Consider the following 10,345-nt stretch of genomic DNA (forward strand, 5'->3'; position numbering starts at 1 on the left):
TTCTAGGGTTTAAGTTCTTCCACACTGTTCTACGTACCTTTCTGCAGATAAACCGGGCTGTATTTCATGTTCCTGTTAAGCCACTGGATATGTTTAAGGCATAGACAAGCTGAATTTATTCAAGGCAAGAAAGACTAATTCTAGCCTCAAGGAGTTTGTATTTATAAATGTAAACTTTAGTGAAAACACTAATTCCAATAAGGCCTGATTGTTTTCATTTCCATGGTTTGGATAAATTTGTGATCTGATGAAAAGACATGGAGGCTATTTCTGGATTCCTTTTTACCATCAACTATGGTTGTGATCTAGCTCTTGCTTTTGGAGTTTGGTTTTGGGTTTTCTTCTTTGCTTGCTTTTTTTACAGTGAGTAATCATGCCTATCAATTCACCAGTGTAGTCTAGGCTAAATGGCACTGGAGAGCACAATCACTGGCTTTTGTTGATAGTTTATTTAAAAAAGAAACCTACTGTCAGGTAAGATGTATTCACACAATTGGGAGTGCCCCAGTTCTGTTGCTACAGTGTGTTGAGTACAGCTGCATTAACTATCTTGTATTTCCCTGTGTTGAATTGTCTACAGGAGTGTTTACCATACTTCTTGGGCCCAGGAAGAGCTGGGATGCTGTGGGCAGTGTCATACCTCTTCTTTCTCTGGATTCACCACTTTAGATGGGAAATAAATGGAACTACAAGCCACAGGGATTGCTGTAGAAGACCATCAGACAAGCACAAAATTTGAACTGAGGTTCAATAAGTAGTAATGACATGAACAACAACAACAAAAAAGCACAATGAAGGTCCCCATAAACGTTAGAAGAGTATTCAGCTTGCAAAAACAGAAGGACGAAGTTTTAGAAGTTAAGCTAGGCTATGCAGGACTCTTCATCCCTTGTGCATTTGCACTGTGATGTAGCTTTAATTAAATTACCATATTTAATTACCTGTCTCATTCAATGAACAAGGAGTTACTCAGTCTGTACATATCACTGCTATTCATGGTTTACCCTCTGGTCTTATTCTCCACACATCACTTAAGTCCAGACTGACTAGAGAAATGATTAATTTCTGTATGGATGCCTTTTGCAGGTTAAACAGGCTGTTTAAAATGTATCACAATCATCAATAAATATGATGTTTGTGAGAGTAGGCATCATATCCATTTTACAGGTAGGTAAAGGAGACATAAAGAAATCAACACTAGGCTTATTTAATTTTAATCCATTCAAATTACAGCTTCAAATTATTTTACCTACTTGTACAGAAAATTTAATTCTAGTTCTACATAGCTCGCAAATATTTCTTTTTGGAATATTAAAAATCCATTAACGATATATTTCTTGTACACAATTTTCCAGATTAAAAACTGTGAAAAAAACCCAGAACTGTTATCACATTGCATCGTACTGACACCAGTGTATGCCATCAGCAAGGTAGGACACGTTGGATCTCCTTCACTGACCTGTGACTCTGCACGTAACAGAGTATCTTATGTGAGCAGCAAGTTATCTTTCTCTGCACGGACATACATTAGAGGACGCTGGCAAACTTCATCATCAGGGCTTTCCGCATGAAACTGTCTGAAGTGGTTTATAAATATGGATGAGTTTCTCTTGTGAAATTAGGCAGTGTGAATCACCCCATTCTGTAGCCAAGTAAATGAAATGCAGTGACATGGATTTTAAACTCCCCAAATTATCAAAAGTGCCCTTTAAGTTTGCAAACCCAGCCTTAGTTTTCCAAAGCACTTAACTTCTTCTTTTTTTTTCCCCATTGTTTCTTGGTGTGAATGATACTCACACTGAAGTCAGCTGTCAGCATGTCCACTTGGTCTACTCTCAGAAATGTCCTTTATGGCACTTGAAAAATTGTGGGATACCTTGCCAGAAACCACGAATGCCGTAGATGTCTCACACAAAATCCATGGCCAACGACATGAAAGAGACCAGTTCTATGGTGTGACATTTGGCATCTTTGGTCATGAGGCAGTATCTTATTTTCTACAAAGATGTGCCTCAGTCATAGACATTTGTTCCACCTCTGCACCAGTCAGTGACAATAGGAATCTCTCCCGGATGCTTTAAGAATAATTTGAAGTTTTTGGTCTGGGAACACTTCTGCCCTTCTGAACATTAATTTCACTGGACACAAGCTGCAGGAGGGGCGCCCCTGTATCAGCATCCACTGTCTACTTTCTACTGTCTCTTCCTTTGAAAAGACAAAATTGTGCCACAGTATATTCTAGTCAGGTCCCCTGCCGGGACAAAAGGATCCTGCCTTCTCCCTCTCAGACTAGGCGGGAACAGCATTAGCCCTTTATTTAGGAGGTTATGGAAGTTATAGAGGACCCAAAGACTCCAATCTCCTCACAGAGATGTCAGGGTACCTGACGTTAGGCTCCATCAAGACGCTGCCTTTTATCCTAGTGAAACCCGAGTGGGATTGTAGAAATGAACAAAAGTGGCCCAAACTGGATTTACCATGAAAAAACAGGGCTACTGGAAGCACAGGTAGGAAGAACTATGAAGAGGAGACTGTACTGGCTCAATCCTGAAGAATTTCCTCCAACAGTCAATGCAGACTGCATGAAACTCCTGAAACCTTTGAGAAGAAGAAGTGTAAATGGCACATTTGCATAGTTATACGTACAGAGACATAATTTGATTCTTCAATACACTCATCGGGGGTTTATAGATCTCTGGTACTGGGAATTTTTATCTAATCATTTTAAACTTATTTCTTCATGTTCTTTAATCTCTGGCCTCTGTCGCTGATTCTCACTTGGATATTATTAAATAGTGAAAGCTGACAGAAGTTGCCAGCCAGTGCTGTACATTAGTTACCACAGAGGGTCTCTAAAAGGCAACACTTTGTAGCTTTGAAGATCATGGGATGCTGTGAATCTCTAAGCATGGTGTTACAACCTTCATGGTCAAGTCAGTCTTCTCAGGCCTGGTGAGAGCACTCTGGCTCCTGACATCTCCCAGAGGTCTCTCTGATGGCTGCTGGCTTCTGTTTTCAGATATAGGCTCCTCGCTAGCAGTAGCAAGCTGTCCTGAATAAGTTGATATTTCTTCTTTCAGTCTACCCTCCACCCCCACTGCCAGCATATAGTCTAGGTATATCTTTCCCATTTATAAATATCTCACATTGTGGTTTTCACAAAAGCTTAAGTTCATTATAGGATGAAATACCAATTTGGTGTGGATATGATAGTTTACTTTAAAAACATAGTAATATCTTTGCTATGACTTTTAAGTTCTGACTTTGAAAGGATGCAAGATTGATCTTCACAATATTTTAAAAAGAACAGTGACAAAGAAAGGTTTAAAGTCCTCTTTGAGAATTAATTATATATTTTAAATAAATCATATTGAGATGAAAGGCTTTCTAAATTCACATATTTGAGGCAAAATTCTTACTCCTTTTAAGCACTGAGTGAAAGGACATATTGGAAAATGGACAGAAGAAAAGAAAAAGATAGAAATTTAACATTAATAGTACTTTGAGATCTTTCAGGAAAAAAATCAAGTAACATACTTAACAAAGTTAGAGAGAAATATTATCTCCCTCTATTTAAGCCTAAATAATACAATAAAATAGAATAATTCATTGAAATAATTTAATAAATATGAAATTAATTATTCTAACTAGATTTGAATCTAATCACACTTTCTAATAATGAAGTGATGAAAAAATGAGTTGACTCAGACTGATTAGAGAAAGCAAAAGGATACTCAACTCATTCCCTTAATCAGTCAACATTCACCATAGCTCTTTCTGTTCATCTCTGCACACAACAGCAGCAATAGAAAAAAAGAAAAACACAGCAGCAAAAATAAGCACCCATCCCACCCAGCACTGTTTTTTAATCACCCAGTGCCTGAAGAAACTGGCTGAAACACTACCAAAGGATTGCATTTTTATTTTTATTTTTATTTTTAATTTTATTTGAAGGGAGACAGACAGGCTCTTGCAGCTTCACACATTAATGGTTTGTCCTGGTATGTAACAGGTTATGTACTCCAGAAGTTTAGACAGCCTGCATAAACAGGGAAGCACTGGAATGGAATATGAACTTCACTGAAAGTTTAACCTTACTGAATATTTGCTGTTTTGCTGTCTCAAGAGATCTGCCTGAATGACTTATTACATCAGACGTTTAATTTTTTTTTCACTTCCACAGAACCCCAGTAAGACCACTGTCCTTATGGTAACTGTTTAGGACATTCTTTATTTATTAGCAACAAGAGTCAGGACCCTCTTTGCAATTATTTTGCCCAGCTATAGCTCTTCAACTAGGTTTTTATTGACTAGGACAAGACTTCTTGTATATGTGAATACTGATTTGGGGACTCAGACATTTTACTCCACTTACAAGCAAAAGATATACCCAAAAGTGCAACCTGACTGTGAAATTTTCCATAACTTCAGAGAACAAAAATTTTTTTTTTCCTTCTCACTTCTGGAATCCCTAGTATCTTCAAGCTTGTGCTTCTGTGCAGGAAGACCTGCGGCTGTAGACCTTGGAGGGTCACTCAGCAGAGCAGACCTCTGGAAAATCTGGCAGAGGTCTTTGGCTGTGTCACCACCAGAGTTACTCAAAGCTGAGATATTTACAAAACATTTCTGTTTCAACAGACTCTAGGATTTCCCTGTAGCTCTGGAGAGCTTCCAGTTTCCTTTGATATGGACGCCATTTTGCTGGATGGAAACCCTTGGCTCTTGCCCAAGAAGTTCATGCACTTAGTAGTCTGAATTAAATTCCGATCTTTAAACTAAAAATATTCATTTTTCAAGTTTTGGACTGTGCCCCTCACCCTGGTGTAACAGGAGCCAGTGGAGTTGATCCCTGTCAGTGTTACAACTGCACAAAAATCTGGGGAATTCTATCTACAAGCTACCTGGAAGCTTATATTACGATGGTCAGGGTCATTTTTTTCTCTTCCCTCCCATTTGCAGCATCATTACCATTAGGACTTAAGTTTTGGCTGAGATGCAAAGGAGTCTTTCAGACCATTTTCTTCCTTTCCTCAGGCCCTCTGCCTGATTTTTTCTGCAACACTCTTCATGAGGAATAATTTTTTTTTTTTTTAATTAAAAAGTACTGAACAAGGTTAGCTTCAGTTCTTGGCAGGCATCAGTCTGATGATTTGTACTGGCAATTTATCATCTGAGTCACTTGCCAGCAGGGACAAGAGTCCCTGAAACTAACCTCTCCACATCAGGATGAATTCCATTACATTATTTTTCCAGTAAAGATTTGCTTCTTAAGAGGAGAAGAAAAGGTTATAAATAGGTTAGACACATCTCAAGCCCCTGGGGGTCATTGTCACAAACCTAGTTATGTCTTTAATCCTGCCTAGCAAATAGCATTTATCATTCTTCGTATTCTGCATATTTTAACTGAGTACCTGACTTCAAAATTATTTAATCACATTTCATCACCATGAGCATTAATATCACTCCTAATTAACTACAAAATATCTGAAATATTCTCTCTCTAAAACCTTGGGAAGTCTAAATGAAAAATTTTATTTAGGGCACAAGTTTTCTAAATCTTCTAGGTCTGAAAAACTGGCCTAGAAGACTCAGATGAAAAGATTTTTTTCTAATAATTTTATCCTTCCTTCTAAAATGGAAATAGCTACCCTCTTTATGTTCACTCTCTTTTGTCCCATGTCCTCAGCAGTTCTAGAGAATTCTGCAGGAAGAAAATAACTAGAAAGAACAAAAATTGATCACATTTTCCAAATGCCTTAGAGCACTTGCTTGGTATTCAGTCAGACCAGGTGGATGGCAATAAGAGCATGTTCTTGCTTACAGAGGTAAGTAAACAAGAGGCAGTTCACTCTTAGTTTAGTAAGTTTTTGCTGTTGAACAGAGGGGCCCAGTTCTTCAACTCAGATGGACATGTGACAAAGAACTGAAGCAGGAATATGGTACAGCTTTCTACAGAGACAACATAACATAGATGAACTGCACTTATATTTTTGCTTTCTTATGTCTTATTGGGGAAATATAAAAAAATAGGAATGACAAAATATATGATCAAAAGCCTGGATTTTTGTCCCCTGTGGAGGTCTAGCCTGGGTCCTCAAAGCCTTCCCTTACAGAGTGAATTGTATCCTCACTATATTTTTCTCAAGAGGGATCACTTATGTTTTTAAGGTGAGGATTATGCTGTCTCCTAGGAAAATGCAATCTGAAGTCACTTTTATGAAATAAAAGCTGCCATGAAGACTTACTATTTTCTATGATTTTTCTCAGTCAAAGGAAACCCATCTATGTAAATGTCGAAATTAATAGAATTTCCATATTAGTTCTAACACAACTTAAAAACTCATATACAGCTGCTATCATGTGTAGCATTAGAATGTTCTCAGAATTAGCCCCAGAGAGGGAATTAGAGAACTATACATATTTTCACCTGTAAGCACTGTTGAAGACTAAACCCATGAAATTTCTTTATCATTAGCTTACTGTCACTCTCATGCACACAATTGCTCACAGCTGCTCAGGACCACAGCTCGATGCCAGCTGGGTCAGCTTGCTTGTAGCATGTCCTCATGCCACACAGTCTTAGGTGTCTGCCATGGAAGATACTGAAGTACCTCACGCTCATGTTAAAATAATTTCTGTGATGTTTTTATTCACTGATAAAAAGGTTTTATACCACTTAAATCCTCTTTGGCTGTGTAAATAATAAGTGCTAAATTTCTTAGAGCAAATATCCCATTTCAGACAATGCCTGTTTTGGTATGATAAGCTTTTGAATTTGTATAATTATTCAGTGATTAATTATGATAAAATTATGTAGTCTTTTATTATGTTTGGTAGAACATTAACATCCTGATGTAAAATGGAACTGCAGGTTATGTTTACATACAGCATCTGTGTGTTGCAACAGATAACTCTGCAAAAAAGCACATTTTTCATATACAACTATGGGACACCAACATATGATCAGCAAGTGTCCCATTATGCTACTGTCATGCAGTATGTATTTTCTGCACATCTAAAGCAATCTGAAAGTATATTTACTTAGCTCTAGGCTCTGACTGTCCCTTCATCACACAGATCATACTGCTGTTGGTCCCCTGCCCTTGGCAACATCATATTTTTGTGCAAATGTACTGACATCATGTGGGAGATCAAACCTTTCCAAAACCTGCTTGCAGTGACACAGAGCTGAAGCTATCCACGGCTAGTGTCCTGAAAAGAACAGGTACTACAAAAATATCCATCATGGGAGCACTTAACTTCAGAAACTAGAACTAGATAAGGCTGAGGAAGCTGGTTAGAAGAATATTAAGATGCAGTAGTTAAATGGGTAAAATGCTCCCAAGACATTTAGTTTTATGTTGTCTTTTACAATATATGTATTACAACTATTAAAAAAGACCACTGTGGAAGGGATTCCATTCCCCTGTTCTTCAACATCAGTGTGTTTAAACAGAAGAATCAGTGAAACTTACAAAAGAAAAAGCAACATCTGAACAGGGAAAGCTGAAAGTAAGCCACAGTTTGGCTGGCAGATATGTTTTGAAACAGGAAAAAGGAAAACTAAAGGCAATTGCCAGTGGTCTACCAAAATGATGATGGGGTGATAGATGACCAGTTTTTAGAAAAGGTAAGGTAAAGTGACAGCAATAGAGGGAAAATGGCTTGCAGCTGTGCTAACATCTGGGGGTTTTTATCCAAAGACTGAAGAAATTAAAATATATGATTGCTAAACTAATTGTTGCACATGTTGTATCACTTCAGCTAGCCTTGGTGCTGAAAGGATGGAATGTGCCACATTTGACGATCTTTAAAGAGGGGGCTCAGGAGAAGTCCACAAACTACAGACCAGTAAAGTTGATGATGCAGATGAGCAAAATGACAGCAGGCAAAGCCAAGAGGGCCAGCAGTGGACAGAGGAACACACGCTGTGAAGAGGAACGACTCAGCGTGTCTCGTACTGTGGAGAGGGATGTCTGCCCATTCATGCCAGCTCTCTCTCAGTGTATAATTATGTTATTTTTACATATCCCATTCTATGTCTCACTGTTGGTAAAATTCATCTGCTTCTGGTTCTTGATTGCAACTAATGTCATTCACATTTTGACAGTTCTGATGGGCTATTCATATTCTCCCTATTCCCTCTAGGTGTAAATGACACAAATCCAGATGATAAATTCATTTTCCCTCTTTGAGAAAATAAATACATTCTCTTGCACCCAAGAGACCACAGCTGCATCTTTTTCATTCTAATAATTCAAAAATTTTCTGCGTTCTTCAGCCAAGGCAAAACCAATTCTTTCTGAGCTTAAAATGCTCTAACTAGCTAATTTAGGAACTTTTGGTGTTCTACAGCATTTTGCAGTTGCCCTCAGAGAGCAGCCTAAATGCAAACTTTTATTTTAGGATGGGAAATTTATGCATCTATAAACAATGACATTCAAAATGATAGTTTAGACACATTGGAGAGTAGTTAGTGGAATGCAATCACACATTTGTTTTAGTCAGAAAAAAAAGAACCATAAACTATAGAAAACAGGAAGTAATTCAAATGATTTTTTAGTATGTATAAAATTCTTCTGAAAGCAAAAACCTCTTTTCAACATAAAAACAAACAAACAAAAAAAATTCGAGAAGATCTTTTTTGGAATTTAAAATTTTAGACTACCAGTCTTCTGACTCAAGACTTTCACAGAAAGTTTCTTTTCTCCTAAAGGAAAGTACTTTGTCTTGAAATTGTTGAGCGTTTTAATTATGTTTGGGATTCTTGCTGTAATTTATTTCCATCTATTTAGTGAAAATACTAACATCTTCACAAATAAAATTTACATGGAGATTTTCTGAGTCACTTCCCACTTGTTTTTTACATCTATTATTACTGTCATCTCAACAGGAAAATAAGAATAAAAAGCTTATTTTTTATAATGCTTATGTAAATATGTTTTGCACTGCTGGTGTTTAATTCTTTATTCAGATGATGAATGGTATCCATTGCTATCTTTGTGAATCTTGAAATGAAAAGATTTTGAAAAAGCAGACAGGTGGTGAGATACTGTCACTTCTTGGCTTTGAATTTATCTAAATATCCCAAGCCTTGTTTTATTTTCTATATAAGAAATTAGTATGATTTACTTCTTTTAACTTCAAGAGAATAGAATGTCACAACACAGCATTTCTATTCATAGTGTACAGGATGTATGTACCAAAACTGCTAGAGACAGTGAAATCAATGTAGGAGCAGAATAGAATGCGAAAAAAAAAGAAAAAAAATTTTTTTATGTAGATATATGCTTATATATATATCTGTCTTGATTCTGAGATGGTTCCCAGAGTTTTATATTTTGAAGAATTCTGCATACATCCTGCAGAACTCTTGCACCGCCAGTCTGAATTGTTTGGAATGGTCAGCGAGCTGCCTCTGTAATCCTATTTTGTCAGCCCTGTGCCTAAGCTTGGTGATCTTGGCCCTTTTTTCCGGCACAGAAGTCTACTGTGAAGGAAAATAGGGGACACAGCTTCCCTGAGTCCAGTTTTACTGTGCCACAATCAGTAAGGCGTTTCTCAGCCTGACTGCAGAAACGGTGCTTATATTCCAAAAGGAGAGGAATTGCAAGTTCTTTGTTTTGAAAGTATCTTCCGGAGTAAAGAAAGAAGGGAAGCTTGCCACAAATAACTGCATGGAATTAAATTCATCTGCTACAGAAGGACAGAGAATTTAGCAACACCTTCTGAGGTTTCAATAAATGACAAGCAGTACCAAACTTGATGCCATAATATCAAGTTGTAGCAGCAGGAAAAATGGTATAGAATCAGTAATATACCAAATTAAGTACATCAAATTAAATGTGACCTCTCATCTCAAAATAAACTCTGATTATCTAATTAATGATGATAATATTGAAAAAGTCTTAGGCTGCAGAGAAAGACATTTTTAGCATCAGTAAATACATTCCTTCTGCAAAGACGGGAATAGAGCAGTTCTGTGTACCAGACCCCAGCCAGAGAATGCCTCTGCTCCCAAAACCATGATGAGGCCAAAGGGCTACAATCATGCAGCTGAGAGCAGAATGGTGTTCAAGCACTGAAACACTGTGAAAGATATTGAAATTAATAATAATAATAATAATAATAATTAATAATACAATCGAAGGAAACAGATTGATCTGACTTGCAAAGCATAAGCATATATGGCAGTGTGTGTACTTCACTGAAACTAAGCAGAGCTATCAAGGTGTCTTGGGGTGACTTTATGATGGGTATCCCCTATCGCTGCTCTATGCTCAAAAATCAATCCTGTGCCTTTCTGTGCCTTTAAACTGAGCCTGAGAGGGGGAAGAGAAAAAAA

The 10,345-nt window shown here is 37.4% G+C and overlaps 1 long non-coding RNA gene across 2 annotated transcripts; it reads left to right on the forward strand.

The window, feature by feature from the left end:
- The first annotated feature begins 15 nt into the window (after window positions 1–15).
- Window positions 16–8,836, forward strand: LOC108447411. Of its 2 annotated transcripts, none has more exons than XR_001862959.1 (2): window positions 16–1,430; window positions 7,765–8,836. It is a non-coding gene; the product is annotated as an uncharacterized LOC108447411 (long non-coding RNA). The 2 variants fall into 2 exon arrangements; XR_001862960.1 differs by lacking the exon at window positions 16–1,430 and adding an exon at window positions 4,916–7,225.
- The last annotated feature ends 1,509 nt before the right edge of the window (window positions 8,837–10,345 follow it).

This window comes from Corvus brachyrhynchos, unplaced genomic scaffold (genome assembly GCF_000691975.1).
Source record: "Corvus brachyrhynchos isolate BGI_N302 unplaced genomic scaffold, ASM69197v1 scaffold6, whole genome shotgun sequence".
Taxonomy (NCBI): domain Eukaryota; kingdom Metazoa; phylum Chordata; class Aves; order Passeriformes; family Corvidae; genus Corvus; species Corvus brachyrhynchos.